Here is a 19,465-nt window from a genome sequence, read left to right on the forward strand (position 1 = left end):
GAGCTACTTGATATACATGACTTATTTTCAGAGGAATTTGACTAAAGAACTTTCCAGTTCCCACTTTGGTAATTCACCTATGGACATTCAGAAAATGATGGAGTCAAGCATGATAGCAGCAAGGAACTCGAAAAAGTGACTACCTTCTGGATTTAAGTATATTTGCTTTTTTCACTGGAAATAGCTTCTGTTGCTTACTTTAAACTAGCCTGAACTGTTTTTTTTCTGATTACTGCATTTATTTTTAAATCTGCACTTAAAGTTACATTTAGTCGAATTTAATAGAAAGTTTGCTTGTTTGTTTAATTTAACTGTGGAGGCTGCCCACTAAAGTGTGCTAGCCTGTGTAACTAATTTATCACTGTCTCTGCATTCTCTGTGTATTTCTACAAAAAAAACAAAAAAATAATCCTTGTTTTCCTGCCTTTCTCGACTAGTTTAGACCAGTATACAGGCATTGCTGTATTCTGGGCTGTGGTGTAGTTTCTGTGTTTTCCATTACCTTACTTGGATAGAAGGAAGTTTCTTTGCTCACCAGTGGAAGTGGGGAGCCTTAAGCAGCCTACCTGTCCTTGGGGGAAGTGACCTCAGCACAAGAAGCTGTAGTAATTGGTTGTTTGGGACCATTCCTAGCTCTTTTGTAGTTCACTGGTTAAAATCCGCCTTTGCACGGTCATGCGCATAGCGCAGCGCCGGTTAAACAAGGTTAAACTTTTTCTGGCTCCGCTAAGTCTGCTCTTCAATTTTTCCCTTAGAACTGTTCTACTTGCAATCTAAACAGCCTATACTCTATCTGAAAAGCTCAGCACTTGCTCCTAAAGCATTTTTGTACAGGTAAAGCACTCTTAAACAAAAGAAAGTACTTCATTCACCTAAATTCTGTTGAGTACACATCTCCCTATAGGTCCTTTCTGACTCAGTTACACAGCAATCTTTTTCACTATTTCTAGCATGTCAATGGGTCAGTTGCTGGCGTCCTCTCCTGTTCAGGTGGTGAATCTGGGAATCTTGAGGCAATGTTACAATTGCCTCATGTACACAGACAACCCTCTCCTCCTCCCAACAAATACAAATATATGTGAGAGATGCAACTATATAGCCAAACTGGAGTCTGAGCTCTCTCAATTCAGTACTGGCAAGACCAGTCAGGAGGAGAAGGTAACCACGCACACCACAAACCCAGTCTCACATAGAACTATCACAACAGCAAACCAAACACATAAACACACAAAAACATACTCGGAGGCGCTGATTAAAAATCTACCAAAACAACAGAGGCCTCCAAAGCAGACACCCAAGCAACCACCACCTCAAGACATAGCACATGCAACACATAGTTCACAAAGTCAGTGTGCTAAACATTCACAGCCCTTAAGGCCAAACAACATGCCAGACACACTTGTAATAGGTGACTCCATAGTCAGACACACTGACGTCCCGCTCACCAGACTGAATAAGGAAAAGGTCACAGTAAGCTGCCTGTCGGGAGCTAGAATCCGCCACATAACACAAGCACTCAGGTCACTCCACAGCAAGTACAAATATGACTCAGTCATTGTACATGCCGGTGTAAACGACCTGAGACGTACCTCCCTGGACTACATGAAGAGAGACATAGAGGAGCTCTCTGATTATGTAGCCCAGGCCGGTATGACCCTGACCTTGAGCAGCATCTTACCCTCACCAAGAATGATGCCACAGTACAAAGACAAAATGATCAGTTTTAACAATTGGCTTAATTACTGGTGTCATTCTAAGGGGATCCAATGTCTGTCTGCTTGGGATGACATGCTTGACAAGCCACGCTGCTTCGCAAGGGATGGCTTGCACCTGTCACCCCTGGGCTTCTGGATATTGGCCAAGGCTCTTGCCACCCCCATAGTGCCTTTTTTAGGCAAGGCTCAAATGACAAACCTACCTCCCTAGAAAACACAAGTGGAAAAGAACTAAGGGTAATGCTGCTCAGTGCCAGAAGTCTAAACCTCAAGATGCACACCCTCGAAGCCCTCCTCAGTATGGAGAACATCGATGTCTGTGCAGTGACTGAAACCTGGTTCAAGGCTCCTGAGAGCACCCCAGCACTATCAGGTTTTACCTCATATCATGCTTTCCGGCCCCAAAACTTGGACCAAACCACAAAAGGAGGGGGAGTATCCATTTTCATCAAAGATACCCACACCTCCAGGTTAGTGGCAACGCACGAAGCATCGGAGACTATCCATAGGCAAAACTGCCTTACAGTTTGTAGCATGCTACAGACCACCCTCTCAAACTCAGGAACCCCACACAGCCTTCCTGAAGACACTGGACAGTATGAATGTCTCTCCAAATACCATCATTTTGGGAGACTTCAACTACCCAAACATAGACTGGGAACATTACTCAAGCCCCAACACCCTAGCCCAAAGGTTCCTAGAATTCATAAACTCAAATGCAGTGGAACAACTAGTCACCATTCCCACAAGAGGAGACAATATACTAGACCTGATCATCACAAACATGGGGACAAAATGCTCCACATCGGAAATATATCCCTTTTTGGTAAGATCAGACCATAAATTAATCTCACTGGAAATCCACATCCCGCCCCCACCCCCTGCACAAAAGACCACAGTGAAGAACTTCTCAAAAGCAAACTTCACACTTCTTAAGACTGTAGTGGTATCCTTCAAGGCCCCTGGGCCAGTGGAAACCACAACCCACACTGCTGAATCCTTTGCAAATGCCTTCTATGGGCACCTTCAAGAATGCATGGATCATGCAATCCCAAATAAAACCAAGACCCATTCGGCAGGCGCCCGGTCTGGTGGACCCCAGCCATAAACAAACTTTACAACAGGAGGAGGAAGCTACTACATGACAGAGCAAAATCCCTAAAAGGGAAGGCGTCTCTGATCAGTACTACCAAAAAACTACGATCACTCATAAAATCATCCAAGGCCAACTTTGAGAGAAAAATCGCAAAAGACACAAAAGGCAATCACAAGGCCTTCTTTAGCTATGTTAGAAACCTGGGTGGAAACTCCCAGATATGCTCAGAGTTAGTCCAAAATGACACAAAATACACTGAACCCACTGACATTGCCAACATTCTGGCAGACAGGTTCAGTGCAAATTTCTCCTCCCCCCCCCAAAGGAGAAATAACTACCCCAGCAGAGTGTAGCCGCCCTAACATCTCAGATGCCCGGGTGAGAGCCGCCCTCTCTAAGGCTAAAACACAGCATCAATGGGACGGATGGTGTCCCGGGCTGTGTGCTACATGAACTCCAAGAGGAACTAAACCCATACATAAGGCTGCTGTTTAATCTTAGCCTTACTACAGGATACGTACCCAAAGAGTGGCGTACGGCAACAGTGGTCCCACTTCACAAAGGCGGTGCTTCTACGGACCCTGGAAATTACCGCCCCATAAGCTTGACAAGCCTGGTCTGCAAAGCTATGGAGAGGATCATTATGGAACTCATAAACAAAGACATTGGGGACCTACAGACATTGGATCCTACCCAATTTGGCTTTGTCAAGGGTAGATCCTGCCTTTTGAACTTGGTCGACTTTTTTGAAACAGTCACTAAGGCCATTGATGAGGGTAAGGCAGTTCACACAGCCTACCTTGACCTTGCAAAAGCCTTTGACACAATACCCCACTCAGGCATCATAGACAAACTCACCAGCTTAAATATAAACCCATATGTCACAAGATGGGTTGCAAACTGGCTCAAGGACAGAACCCACAGGGTCAGAGTTGCTGGAGCTATGTCAGACTGTAAGCCAGTCACACGCGGTGTCCCACAGGACTCAGTCCTGGGACCCCTCTTGTTCGGCATTTATTTTTCCGAGGTACAGGCAAACATAGGAGGATTGTGGCTGACAAAGTTCGCAGATGACTGCAAACTGGGCGCCATCATTGATACTCCAGCGGACACAAACATCCTTCAGAGAGGCCTCATAGAAACGGATAATTGGTGCCAGAGCCATGGCCTTAAGCTGAACGCCAAAAAATGTATAGTCATACCCTTTGGGAAAAACAAGGTACCGACAAATTACCACATAGGCGGTAATCCATTAAGTACGGAAGAGGTAATCAGGGACCTAGGGACCCAGGTTGACAGTAACTTCTCATTTGACACTCACATTGCCAAAGTGGTTAGGAAGACCTTCTGTATTGCCCACCTTATCATGAAGGGTTTCACATCTAGATCAAGAGAGGTCATTGTGCCCCTGCACTCTTCTCTTATCAGGCCAATGATTGAGTACAATGCCCCGTTTGGGATGCATCTCACCCGACACCTGCAGCAGTTGGAAAGACCCCAAAAGTTCCTCACCAAGAGGATAAAGGGTCTTAAACATATGTCATATGCTGCCCGACTGAAAAAACTCCAGCTCTGTTCAGTCGCATACCGCCTACTCAGAGGTGATCTGTGCCTGACGTACAAGGCCATGTCCAATCCTGAATTAATGGACATGCTCCACCTCAGAAAATCCATATCCATCAGAGCCACGAGAACAAGTGACTTAAACCTCAACACAGAAATAAATAGGACGTGCTGGAGGGACAGATTCATAACCCAGAGGCTCCCTACACTCTGGAACAGAATCCCAGTCCATGTTAGGCAGAGCCCCTCACTGACTCTATTCAAGAGAAATCTCAACAAGTGGATGGGTGATCGTAGGTTTACCCCGGGGGGTCATCTCTGTGTCACTACTAGACAGAGGTATAGTAAACTAAACCCTAAAAGGGCGTAGTATTCTCATCCTAAGGGGTGGTGTAAGCCACATACACTCTGGCTAGGCTTATAAATGCCTTAGGGCAGATAGCCTAGTATGAACCTATGAGTCACAGCTGTCTACCCTACAGTCTATATCTAATGTGTCCATTTGCCTAGTTCCCAGTGCAGCTGATGTCACTGTGAAAGCATCAGGCACCAGCACTGCTGTTCATCTGCACACCTGGATTTGTCTGTACAAAGTTTTAAAACATTCTTCATCAGCACTACCTTTGATGAGTCAACACTTTTCGGACCCCAAGGTAACAGAGGTGCTCACCAGAAGCAAGCAGGAGTGCAAGCCTGTTTGCTGTAAGCATATGTTTTTCCTTCCCAAAAGAACCATTTGCTCTAACCAGAAGGGTTTTAAGAAGCTCTGGTTTCATAATCCCAGAATTTTGCCCAGGACACTTCTGGTTACAGAGGCCCTCAGGCAGAGGAGGTAATAAAATGAATGCACATCACTGTAGAAGCAAATGCAGTCTACAGATCCAAGGGATTTGAGGTCCCTTTACTGAGAAACCCTTTCAGTGCTCCTGAATGGTTGCCCAACTACCACACTCTGGAGGCAGTTAGGGCACTTGCCTTTACAAGCTCATACCTGGCTAGCCATCACTCAAGATTTTTGGGTGCAGAAGATAAAGAACAGAAGCTACATTATTTCCTTTGTTTTCTCCCAAAACAACAAAATGAAAATCCTCAATGTTCCACTCAGAAAGATTTAGGAGCAGCAGATATATCAAAGCTGTTAGAAAAGAGAGTCATCCAGAATGTCTCACAAGATCAGTATGGATCTGGAGTCTATTCAGGATTCATTTTTGGTCCAAAAAATACCATAATCCTTGGGCCAATTCTGGACTTCCACCTTAGCCGATTTGTGAGACAAAGTTCTGGATGGTCACAGTACAGTCCATTTTGCCTCTTCTGTAGAAGGATGACAGGATGTGCTTAGTAGACTTTCAGGATGTTTACTGCCATGTAAAGATTGCAAAGCAATACAGAAGATGTCTCCATTTTTTGCTGGGAGCCAGACACTTCTAATTCAGAGCACTGCCATTTGGACTTACCACAGCCCCTAGGGTGTTCACCAAATGTATGGCAGTCATAGCAGCTTACCTTAGACTGCATGGGTTCAGAGTGTTTCCATATCTGGATGATTGACTCCTTACCGCTAATCATCCTCAATGCATGGAATAAGCCCTCAAAAACCAAGTAACTCATTAAAACAAATCATGATGAGTAGATGGGGATGCATAAGCTCTTCCTTGGAATGTCCCCTTTGCCTCTTATTTGTAGCGAGAACAAATAATTGGACTTGCAGTGTCTGGGCTCTTATTTGTCTGCTGGATCAGTTGCTTAGTATGAATGTGTGTGCATCTGAACCTTGAAATTTATTATATGAGTTTTGGATCTTTAACCTGAGTTTCAGTAATAATACAAATGTGGCGCATCATCCAAGCAGATGAATACTTCTAAAATTCCATTTTATTGTTTAGACTTTTGGCATTTAACAAAGCTACATTTTTGTTTGATTTCTTTTTATTTGTTTACCTTATTTACTTTTTTATTTGAAAAGTTGTAAAAAGACAGCAGGAGAAGGAACGGATGCATTTTCAGTTCAGTACTTGTGTTTTCTGGGAAGAGTCAGTTCTTGTACTCTCTGAGAAGTCAGGTGAAGCCCATCAGGTGTACAGCACTCCAACTTGCTTGCACACCTCACCCAGGCCAACAGACACTGAATCCCTTGCCTTTGATACCATGCTTTTACTCACGGATTAAATGCTAACATTTTTACTTGATATGCAGGTGCAATATGAGGTGATTTTGTTAAACAAATGTTTTGCTTGCTTGCTAGTTTGTTCAGTAATCTGTCTTTATCCTGTTGCATATCCTAGATGGTGGATCTTTCATGACTGTTCACTGCAGTCTAGAGAGTGAACATTTATTTTATTTTAGTTACATTTTGTCGACTGAGTTATCACTACTGGACAGATGTCTGTGTTTTCTTAAGAGTCCTGAGAAGGAATATGAAAACCATGTGCCACATTTAACAAAAAATAATGACAAGGTTAAACAGCAAATATAAATATATATAAATATATAAAAGATTTATAGAAGAGAGCAATAAAGGAATATAATGCAGAAACATGAGTAGGATGGTGTAGTGACGTACATAGGTAAGTTAAAAGTAAGTTAGTATGAAGTAATTGGTGTCAAATGCTGGTTAAGTCTCACCACATTTTTGTGTACGTTATTGAAGAGAGTTTTGCATAGTCAGTGCCAATCCTCATTTCACAAGTTAGTGAGCTCCATGTGTTTGCAGGGGAGACAGAAGGTACCCTGTCTCTAAATTTAGAAAAGGTTTTAGAAATTGTAGAGAGATCTTTGTTAGTGGATCTGAGAGTTCTACCTAGTTTGTGCAACTTAAGTACAGAGAGAGATGACAGAGAGAGAAATTATAGAGAGATCTTTGTTAGTGGATCTGAGAGTTCTACCTAGTTTGTACAACTTAAGTACAGAGAGAGATGACTCCCCTTGCTCTTGATCTTCTTAAACTTGATGAGATATCCCTAATTATTGGACCAAGGAAGGCCTGACTCTGCACAAAGTTGCTTTCAGTGTCCATTGAGATATGCAATGTTTTACATATGGTAAAGTCACCATTTACTGAAATGTTTTTTATGGCTACCATGTTGACATTTCTGCCCTATGGGCTTTGGAGGGTGACTTGCTTCAGTTTTAACAACAGTTATTTTGTTGTGCTCCATTCTCACTGCAGCTTTGCATGCCTTTTTTAATGTGCCCAGTGGGAAGTCTGCATAATGTTAAATAGATGAAGTTCTGTTTTGTTGAGCTTATTGCTTCTTGAGATACAGGTGAAGCTTTTGTAGTGAAGTCTTCAGACTCTCTGTATATATAATGGGATGTGTGTATCTGACAAGGTGATGCTGCTGCAGAGAGTTTTGTGTCAGTATTCTAGACACACTGCTTACAAACATTTAAGGTCTTGTCAAAAAGGATTGTATTTTCTTTGGCATGACAACAGAATTTGTTTACTTACCTAGATGTAATTTTTTTACAGTTTGTGGTGGTGGTGCTGTGGTTGCGTTGTCGCCTCACAGTAAGACGTTGTCCTGTTCGATTCTCAGCTAAAGCGTCTTCTGTGTGGAGACATGCGTGAATGGGCGTACCTTCGTTGAAGGTTGTGCGTCAGGCCTGGCAAGTCGGTACGTAAAAATCTACTGCCAATTATTAGCGGACCGGAGTTCCGCTGTGGCGACCCCTAACCAGGAAAAGCCGAAAGATACAACAACAACCTAGATGTAATTTTGATACTTTAGATTCAGTGGGCAGAATCATTTCATCCACTGTTTGCATCGGCTCTTTCAGTTTACACAAAAGGTTTGGTTACCATATTTGAAGGTGCAATCCTATCTGATTTTATTTTTTTATTTATTTGTATTTTACATTTGTTTACCGGGAGAGTCCGACTGGACACAGGTCCATTTTCAGCAAAGGCCCTGGGAGAAAAGCTCCAGAAAAAAAATACGTATAATGCACAAATCAGACAGTAAGAGATAACAAGGTTTATACAATGAATAGAAGTTGTAACGCAGTAGAATGCTATAGGATACTACATAGTAAACAAGATATGAAACAATAGCATTTAGTTAATTGTAAGAATGTTGAGCATTACCAACATCCTTGTTGACAATTCTACAATAAAATCACTGAGAGTTTTTCACAGCTACATTCATATATTAAGTACAATATTAAGAGTTTTACCCATATCTTAAGTTTATGATGTAGGAGGGTCTTAGCTTATCTTAGTACCAATGCTGTGATTCATGTGTTTTTGAAACTTATTGAGGTGAGTAGTATTAATGTATAGAGAAAGGTTTGTGGGGCATCTCAGTTAGTCTGGAGTGTAGGGTGTAGAGTAAGCATTTACCCTGGGGAGTCACAGGAACATAACCAGGTATTCCTATAGTGTGCTTTTAGGAGGTTTTTAAACTGTGAGTTGGAGCTCACTGATGACCACATTGATTTGCAGAGGACAGGTAAAGTCACCTGCATTATGAAGGACATGGATTGGTCTTGGCTTTCAAATGGACTAAAGGCTGACCAAATAGCAGACAAACAAAAGAACAAGTTTCACTGGACAAGCCAAGGAGTCCTGTATAGATTAACTGTTTTTGTTCTTTAATGCAATCAACTTAGAACTTCATCAGAATCAGTCTAAACATAAAAAATCAAATTAAATACACCCAACATTTTATGCAAGCAACACAAAAAAGATGGAGATTCAATTAATAACTTCAGCAAGGGTTTATTGTTTTTTATTGTTTTTACATTTTCTATACTTTATTTTTATACTTTATTTAGATATGTTTGATAGTTATTGGCTTGTCATGGACAAGTGCTTTTTTGATTGGCCATTGAGCTCATAGTGAATATTGGACTTGTATGACTGACTTGGATTGGGTGTGTGTAGGTGTATAAGAATAGTGATTGGTTCTTTATGTTGTGTAATATGTTGGGTGTACTTCATTTGATTTTTTATGTTTAGATTGATTCTGATAAAGTTCTAAGTTGATTGTATTAAAGAACAAAAGATCGTAATCTATACTAGACTCCTTGGTTTGTCCAGTGGAACTTGTTCTTTTGTATGCTGCTTTTTTTTGGTTCTACACTATTGAATTTCAAATAGTAAACAACTCTCCCTCCTCCAGGTTTGTCTAACAAGTCTCAAAGATATTCATACTTTTAGTCATGGCTTCTTAGAAGTCTGGCTTCTTCCTGATGTAGATTTCTTGGTGATAAATTTGGAAAGCAAAAGCCACATGCCCCCCCCCATATGATACTTGAGATTTAAAGGGTTTGAGATCCATGACTAGGCTTGTAAGGGCCCTAGTGGTCGTTAGTCTAGTAACAACCTATGAACCTGTGTTGAAACTGAACTTGGGTCCTCTGCCTCAGCCCTACTGTTCCTAAATAGGCATTTTCAGAGAAGCTTATTTCTTTTTTCTAATCTGTGTAATTAAGAAGAGCATTGAAGAGAGGGTACTTATATGCTGCGGTGGTGCAGCGGTAGCGTTATCACTTCACAGCAAGAGATTCTCCCATTCAATTCTCGGTTGGAGCACCTTGTGTGTGGAGTCTGCATGTCCTTCCTGTGGTCAAGTGGCATTCGAAAGACATGAGTGAATGGGTGTGCCTTCGTTGAAGGTTGGGCAGTTCTGCTGTGGCGACCCCTAACCGGGAAAAGCCGAAAGAAGAAGAAGAAGAACATTGGAGAGAGGGTACTTGCACTGAATCAGGTAAAAGGGTTTTACTCTAAGCATGTGCTCTGAATTAGTGGGTACAGGCAGATCTAGGTTTAAACATTGTCAAAAAATATGTGAAAGATATGCAACTTTGTATGGTCAGCCTTGAAACAACCACATTTTTGTTACCAGAGGTTTAATGAATATCATTGCTAGATTTATAAGATGCCTACTTGTATGTAAAGCTTAAGAAAAGAAGGGGGATTTTTTTTTTTTTTTATCTCAGCTCAGTTTTTACAAGGTACTGTTTTTTGATATTTCTTCTGCTTCTAATATCTTTACTGAGTGCTTGGTAATAGTTATTGAGTTATTACTGTGTAATGGTTGGCTGATATTAACTTATCTGAACAGTCATTTTGGTGCCTTCTTCAGACCTCTAACTTAAAAAAAAAAACTATTGTGAGTTTTTCAATGGCCTTAGAACCTGGATATTTTCATTGTTTTAGAGAAAGATTATCTGAATCCACTCCAAAAACATTTCACCTTTAAGAAATATCTGCACAGATGTCATTTGCTGTGATTTTCTTCTCCACATAAGAATAGGGAATCTCTAAAGACTCGTTTCTTGGGGTCTTTGGAGAGCTGAGACGTCTACTTAAACTTTGATTCACAATTTAAGTCTCCTTGCTATACTGTTATAGGAGAGAGTTTCACTGGATTATACTTATACCTTTGTACTATGTTGAACTTTCTGACTTTTATTGCAGTGGATTAAACCTGTAAGCCATTTGCCGTGTCCAGGGTACATGGCTTTATTCCTTCCACTTTTGTTTGCCTACTGTGTAAGTCTAAACAAGTCACTTAACCAGATAGTACAGGTCTCAGCTGAAAAGGTACTGTTGTGCCAGTGGTCTTAACCAGTTGACAAATAAATAAAAAACATTTGATTTCTGCTGTCATTACCTTCTTCCTAGTGAACATGAATGGGCTTTCCTTTCTTTCTTACTGTCTAAGACAATATCAACTCTTAATGTCACTGTCCATGGGTCACCCTACAAAAGAAGCAGCAATGTAGTGGGTGTAGGCTAAGACAATGAAAAACATGTATGCTATGTGAAAACTGCCATGCAAGCTGTTCAGTGACTGTGGATTTCTTGATTTATAGCTTGAATACTTGTATTGTTTCTTGAATTTTGGTCTTGTTTGTTTGAAGTTTGTTTTTCTTGACTTTTTGGGTTTTTTTTCAGCTAGTTTTATTTTCCTTGGGTTTTTTTAACAAGTTCTTTTTTGCGGCCAGCTAAACATTTATATAGTGCATGGAGTGCACAAATTATGCTCAAAACATTGTTAAATAATATCCTGGTTACTTGCTACTGTAGCACAAGACCTGACCATAACAGTGCTTTCAAATGTAGCACTGTTATCTGGGGAGGGGCATTCCTTTGCTCTCCACTGTCCCTGAATATCTTTCCTCACATATCCATGGAGGTTTACATACATCAGTATGTAAATAACTGACTTCAATCAGGGCAGTATTTAAAAACGGCCCCTGAGATTTTCCTTACCTGGTATCTGCAACAGCACTCACTAAGTGCCTTTCTGTCTTTCAACGCCAGTAAAATACTTAGCCGTTTTATTTTTTTAAACCGTAGTAAGTACATGGAGTAGGTAAGACTTCATGCACTACAAAGACTTATTGTGACATCCCCACTCCGGGCCAGTAATCAAGGAACCTGAATCCTCACCACTGACACTGGACAGGGATGTTCACTTGGAATACAAATGGATACACTTAGTATTTCCAGATGCAGACCTCTCTGCATCAAGCACAATTTCCCTTAAGAGCACACACTCAGCCCAGGGTCTGGATTTAAGACTCCCTATTGGTACAACAGTAGGGTTTGGTCCTCGGACACATGTCCAAGCCAAGTCCTCGAGCACCCTCTCTGTGAAACTAGTGCTTTGTGTCCCTGCCCCAGGTAGCTGACACACATACTGTTTGAGATTTACTTTTCTCACACACAAATGCGCGCACACACACACACACACACACACACACACACACACACACACACACCTACCTGGGAAAGGCTGGCACAGATTACCCACTCTGCCAGTTTTGCCTAGACTATAAGGTAGATTCACTGCCACCAGTCAGTAACTATAAGCCTCTTAAAAGGGTATCCAATTATACTAAGTGAAATTAACAGTAGTACAAATGGCAATGTTAACCAAACAGCAAGGCTTTCAGGAGTGGCCAGAGTTATCACCAAATAAATACATGCAAATACTCAAAGCTTAAATATTTTCTAAAAGGACCAAACCATAAAACCATTTCACTCTTCCTATAGGAGCTACCAGCTATTCTCTAGCACAGACATTGCATATCTGGCTCCAGTCAAAACTGTGGGATAACATCTTTATGGTTTAACCCATAAAGTCATTTAATTTCAAGAATATTTTGCAAAATCAGGTGGATTAAGATTAACCTCGTCACTTGTAGTATATGCTGTTACAATGTATACATTAAACAGTTACAGTAATGCATGTGCATTTCTTTTCCTTCCAGCAAGGCACACTGCTGATACATTTTCACACATGCAAACCTCACAAGTACATTTTCAGCAAAAGCATCTGTACAAATCAATTTGATATACAAATTACATATAATTATTTACAAAATTCCAGCCAACTGTGCTGGCATATGTTACAAATCCACTGTCCTATTTCTCCTGGCATGGCTGGCAGTACCTTCCATCATCACACCTCTCCCCAGTTTGAAGACTCAAGCTAGTCTTTCAAGTGCTCCTTGAAAAACATTGCTTGAGAGGAATGAGCATTTCTGGGAATACATTACCTCATGCCCTGTGTGACTTCCCCATGCTGGGTCAGTAATCAAGGAGTCTGAATGTTCACAACCGACACTAGAGAGGGGCATGCACTTGGAATACAAATGCATATATTCAGTATTTCCAGATGTAGCTCTCTGCACCAAGTAAAATTTCTCATAAGAGCACACAGGGAACACACACAGCCCGGGGTCTGGATTTCTCTATATCTGTCTCCCTCCAGGTCCTCAGTAAGACTTCCCACTAGTACAGCTGTAGGGCTAGGTCCTCAGCCAAGTGTCCAAGCCAAGTCTTCCAGCATCCTCTCTGTGAACCTAGTGGTTTGTGTGTCTGTCCCAACTAGCTAACAGACACACTCTTTGAGATTGTTTTCTCTCTCTCTCACACACACACACACACACACACACACACACACACACACACACACACACACACACAGGAAAGCCTGGTACAGATTACCCACTCTACCAACTTTGCCCAGACTATAAGGTAGATTCACTGCCACCTGTCAGTTTACTATAAGGCTCTTAAAAGGGTATCCAATTATGCTGAGTGAAGTTAATGTTAATACAAATAGTAATGTTGACCAAACAGCAAGGTTTTCAGGAGTGGCCAGAGTTATTACCAAATAAATATGTGCAAATACTCTCAAAGCTTAAATATTTTTTTTAAAAAGGACCAGCCACAATGTATATTTAATAATAAATAATAAAAGAAAAAGAAAATGCTAAATGTGTATTTACAGTAAACCACAGAGTTCAAATCGCAGGAAATATTGAAAATAACATTGTTTTTATTTGTATGACTCAGTTCATCAATCTTTAAACTAAGCTTCACTGTATTCCTGACTGAATCTAAGAGAATTACTATTCCCTAATAACTTATGTGATAGAATAAGGCACAATAAAACATGTGAGCAGTTTTTCTAGTCAGGTTCCCCAAGACAGAATACTTAACACTCAGAGAGTACTCCCTGTAAAATATAATATCCAAAATGACCTGCAGAATGACCTCATCTGGTCACCTGACTCCAGGTTCTCTAAAAGAATCCCCCTTTAAAGCTGAGACAGGAATTTAGCATAGATGGCTACAATACACATCTTAATGTCCATGGCAGTGCCTGGGGCTTCCTCTCTTTTTACTGAGCTAATGAACAAAGGCTTATTCCAGACCCACCATCTCCAGTCTTAGCACTGTGGGGTGACATTTTAATGGTTTAACAGCTCATTTACATTTCCCTTTTTTTCTTAAAGTAAGCTAGCTGGTTAACCTCTGATGTCACAGTATCCTCTATTAAAACATGTACTTTTAATTCAGTTGCAATAGTACCTATACATTTCTTTTCATTCCAGTAGGGGGCACTGTTGATACATTTTAACACAAGCAAATCTCACAAATACATTTTCAGCACAAGCATCTATACAAATCAGTTTGATATACAAATTACATAATTATTTACAAAATCCCAGCTAGCTGTGCTGGCAAACGTCATACATCCACTGCCCTATTTCTTCCATGCATGGCTGGCAGTACTGCCTATCTTCACAGTTATAATCAGATCTCACTCGGGTCGGGTCGCTGTTGAGGTGAATTTCTTAGCATCCATTTCTCAAGTACATAATAACATGGTTACATCAGAGACCCAATCATAACCTTCTGTGATGCATTAACTATATGAAAAGTGGGGAGGAGCTGCAAGGTAACTTTTTTTTATTTAAGGTAAGCAGAACAGGACAAGGTTTATTGTATGGGATCTGCCAGATAAAGCTGCTCTGTGACTGTTCAGAATTTCATGATTTATAGTTTGCATACAGTAAATAATATATAATACTGTTTTTTAACATGTTTTGTGTCTTGATCTTGCATTGTTACAATTTTTTACATTAAATGTCTCTTTTGTTCTTGGAGTTTAAACATTGTTCTTTGCTAGGCACATTTGTGTTGCATTGTTTGCCTGCAAAAGAGTTTGTGGAGAAGGGTGGTTGCTCTCTGCTAGCCACCACCAACTGGCTGTTTCTATTTTGGCAGAAGCTTTTTTTTTCAGTTTTAAATTTGTGACTGTTGGACAGTCCAGCCCTCTGTTGTGCTGAACTCCAGACCCGACATAACAGGACTTCTAGGAAAAGGAGATGAAAGCTACTAATGATCCCCGCAACACCTGGGATGGGACTAAAGCCTGTGGTATACCTGTGAGACCTGCTTCACTCACATGAAGTGCTTGGTATTAGTGACACTGCTGGTCCTGTTGAAAGAACTGATGGAAGCTATTAGTTCCTCGATGTTTTTGGAAAGGGACACATGCTCACTCCTACCACTCTTTATTAGTTTCCACTTTGTTGGGAAATTTTTCCCAGTTTAAAATTGAGACTATTGTGTAGCCAGTTCTCTGTTCTAGGCTGTGCTGTGCACAGCTGCTATAAAACTACTAGACATAGTAGCCAGGTAGTATGTCTTAGGTAGATTACTATCGACTTTCACTTTTTCTATAGAAAGCATATTCTGTGGCCTCGTGTACTCTTCTGTGACAAGTACTGTCATGCACAGACTGCCTGCTCTCAGATAAATTGTTTTTCCCAATTGTTCTTGCTTCTGTGGATTAATCTTCTGTTTAGTATAGTAAGGTGGTTGTTTTCACATTTCTCTTATAAATATTTTGAGAGATCTTTTTAAAAACTGTTGTTATTTTGCTTTATAATTACTTTATATTGTGACTTTTAGCAGTTGCACATATTTTCATTCTTTCTGTGGAGTGGTGTACCTGCATAGTATCTTCTTAATAAAGTAACTAGTGGTCTTTCTCATTAATATATGGCGTTTGCATTTAATGCTTATATGCTTTGTAAATTTACTGATATTCCTAGTTCTGTTTTCCAGTGCAATTTAGCAGCATCTAAAGTGTACTAAAGTACTTGACTGTAGTCTTGCACCACCACAATGGTGCCACAGCCCACATTTGTCCCTTTCTTGACAGGCCTGCTAGCACTTGGAATATTGAGGTAAGGTAACAACTGCCTTAGGTTTACCAATAATCTTATACTCATGGCAAACACCGACACTAACTATAATTGATGTAAATATGTACTCAAACCAGAAATATCTGTCTCCCTACCACTTGGAGATGGTAAACAACATTTGTTCACTACGCCCACAACTGTTGAAGTCATCAAAAAACATTACTGGGACCCTGCAGATACCCATCTAGAAAGACTTCAGCTACTAAGATGCACTACAAGTGAACCTATATTTACTCCTACACCTTCCAATTACCTCTAAGGAGAGTAACTATTACAGCAAGACTACACCATAAGGGAGGTCAGATTTAGTAACTAACTTGTATTAATGTGTTGACAACTTTAATTCATTCAAGCCTATAGCACTTTTTTCCCACTTAACGCCCATAGCATCTTATGGAGTCCAGATGTTTTCTTGAGTCTGACTTCGTTAAGTGACCTACTAGCTAATAATAAAAGGCAGCAATAGAAAGGGCAGGGAATACTTAACAGAATAACACTGACCATTAATCTGTGATGTCTTGCAGTAGAGAAATGAATTACTGGCATTTATTACTCATACTTTCACATTTATGTACATATTTTCATGACTGAGAAACCTGCATGCTGTTGAGGGATATGGTGTGAAATGTCATGGATGGAAAGAGGAATTTTCATTGTCAATGTCCATTCATATTACACTATACTGGAGATATTACTAGCCCCCTGTTATTAATTATGAAAATAAGTAATATTTCCATATATACTTAATACTTCAAAAACCAAGTGACGTACAAACTACTGTATGGCATGAAACCTTGGAATTGTTGAAGGAAACTGTCCGTCTGATACTTGCACTGTAAGTTCTACATCTTGAGAGAGATTTTGTGTTGTTTGTATTACTACTCATACCATTAAGCATGAGAGATTCAGTGTTATTTATATTGCTACTCATACCAGTAAGCATAGTTTTCATGTTTAAATAAATATCTCAATAAACATGCACCCAGAAAGGAATTTCATGTAAAAGCTTATATTTGGTTAGCAGAAGAATTCAAAAATATAACAATATGTCCAGAATATATAGTTTCTTAGATGTTAGTGTGTTTGTCAAAGTTTAGCAAAAATGTAATTCTTAATTTGTATGCATTATAGTATAATATTTACGGAAAGCCTATGAACGCACTGACTATCCTCACTGTAATGTATACTTCTTACTGATAATATTGCTTTGTACAGTTTTAATAGCTTTTATTGTTCTCAAAATATTTACATTATTTAATATTATGCTTTTTAAGTTGATTTTTCAGAAAATGCTCTAGAATGCAAGGAAATTTGTAGGCTGCTGGAGGTGCGACATTCCACATCAAATAGGCATTAATGAGTTAAGGTGTCTTTCGTGAATGTCACCTACAATGTGGCCTCTTTCTTTGGACTTAAGAACAAAGAAAAGCTCCTGAAAAATGAGCAAGAAGGAACTCTGTCTTAGGAGTTCGTTATGAGACCCCTGAGAGGTCATTTTCCAGGAACCAAAAGGGGTCCAAAGCACTCGGATTCAAGAAGTGACAGCATTTCTCCATTACCTTCTCTTCATATAAAGGCATCTGAGGCAGAAAATACCTCTTTAATGGAGTTAGTTTGTCAGAAAGCCAGAAAATGTACAAGGAATAGACAAAAATACCTCTCAACATCTGAAAAATTCTAGAAAAAGCAAAGATAATGAGGGGACAAACACCGATTTTTAAATACAATGTTTTATCTCTTTGCTAACCAGGTAATCTCTCTGTACAAAGTGTCCCATTTCAGGGATGACCCATGAGCACTGGTTAAGTGACTTGCTAAAAGTCACACAGCAGGCAAACAGAGGTGGAAGGATTCAGACTCTGTACTTTTGACTACATTAAGCAGTTTGTTAGTAGTTTGGAGCCTTATGTGCCAGCCAAGTCCAATTAACTTGAAATACATTTTCTGAACAGTAAGTATGAAATACTGATGATTAGCATTATCATAGGTTCATACTAGGCTATCTGCCCTAAGGCATTTATAAGCCTAGCCCAAATTTTTGTGGCTTACGCCACCCCTTATATGAAAAAATACTGTGCCCATTAGTTTGTTGTGCCTCTGTCCAGCAGTGACACAGAGATGATTCCCGGGGTAAACCTACGATCTCCCATCCACAGGTCAAGATTTCTCTTGAACAGAGCCAGCGAGGTGCTCTGCCTCACATGGACCGGGATTTTATTCCACAGCATAGGGAGTCTCTGAGTGATAAATCTATCTCTCCAGCACGTCCTATTTATATCTGTGCTAAGGTTTAAGTCGCTTGCTCTAGTGGTTTTGGTGGATTTGGATTTTTTGAGGTGGAGCATGTCCATTAATTCCGGGTTGGACATGGCCTTGTATGTCAGGCACATGTCACCTCTGAGCAGACGGTATGCAACTGAATAGAGCTGGAGTTTCTTCAATCTGGCAGCATATGACAGATTTTGGAGTCCCTTTATCCTTTTGGTGAGGAACTTTTGGGGTCTCTCCAATTGCTGCAGATGTTGGGTGAGATACATCCCGAATGGGGCATTGTACTCGATCATTGGTCTGATAAGTGAAGAGTACAGGGGAACAATGACCTCACTAGATCTGGATGTGAATCCCTTCATGATCAGGTGGGCAATGTAGAAGGTCTTTCTAACCACTTTAGCAACGTGAGTGTCAAAAGAAAGGCCACGGTCAACCTGGGTCCCCAGGTCCCTGATAACCTCTTCTGTGCTTAGTGGATTGCCACCTATATGGTAGCTTGGGGTTACCTTGTTTTTCCCGAAGAGTATGACTATACATTTTTTGGCGTTTAACTTCAGGCCATGGCTCTGGCACCAGCTATCTGTTTCCATAAGTCCCTTCTGAAGGATATCCGTGTCCGATGCACTTTCCACTATGGCACCCAGTTTGCAGTCGTCTGCAAACTTTGTCAGCCAAAGTCCTCCCATGTTGGCCTGTACTTCTGAGAAGTAGATGCCGTACAATAGGGGGCCAAGGACCGAGCCGTGTGGGACACCACTTGTGACCGGCTTGGAGTCTGACATAGTGCCAGCAACTCTAACCCTGTGGGTTCTGTCCTTAAGCCAGTTTGCAACCCATCTTGTGACATATGGGTTTACATTTAAGCTGGTAAGTTTTTCTACAATACCCTTGTGGGGTATTGTGTCGAAAGCCTTTGCAAGGTCAAGGTAGGCTGTATGGACTGCCTTTCCCTCATCAATGGCCTTGGTGACTGTTTCGAAGAAGTCGACCAAGTTCAAAAGGCATGATCTTCCCTTGACGAAGCCAAACTGGGTCGGGTCCAATGTCTGCAAGTCCCCTATATTTTTGTTTATGAGCTCCATTATGATCCTCTCCATAGCTTTGCAGACTAGACTTGTTAAGCTTATGGGGCGGTAATTACCAGGGTCCGTAGAGGCACCGCCTTTGTGGAGTGGGACCACAATTGCCGTACGCCACTCCTTGGGCACATATCCTGTGGTAAGGCTGAGATTAAACAGCTGCCTTATGTGCGGGTTTAATTCCTCATTTAGCTCGTGTAGCACACAGCCGGGGACACCAT

This window comes from Protopterus annectens, chromosome 14.part0 (assembly GCF_019279795.1).
Source record: "Protopterus annectens isolate FY-2018-M chromosome 14.part0, PAN1.0, whole genome shotgun sequence".
In the NCBI taxonomy this organism is placed as follows: Eukaryota; Metazoa; Chordata; order Ceratodontiformes; family Protopteridae; genus Protopterus; species Protopterus annectens.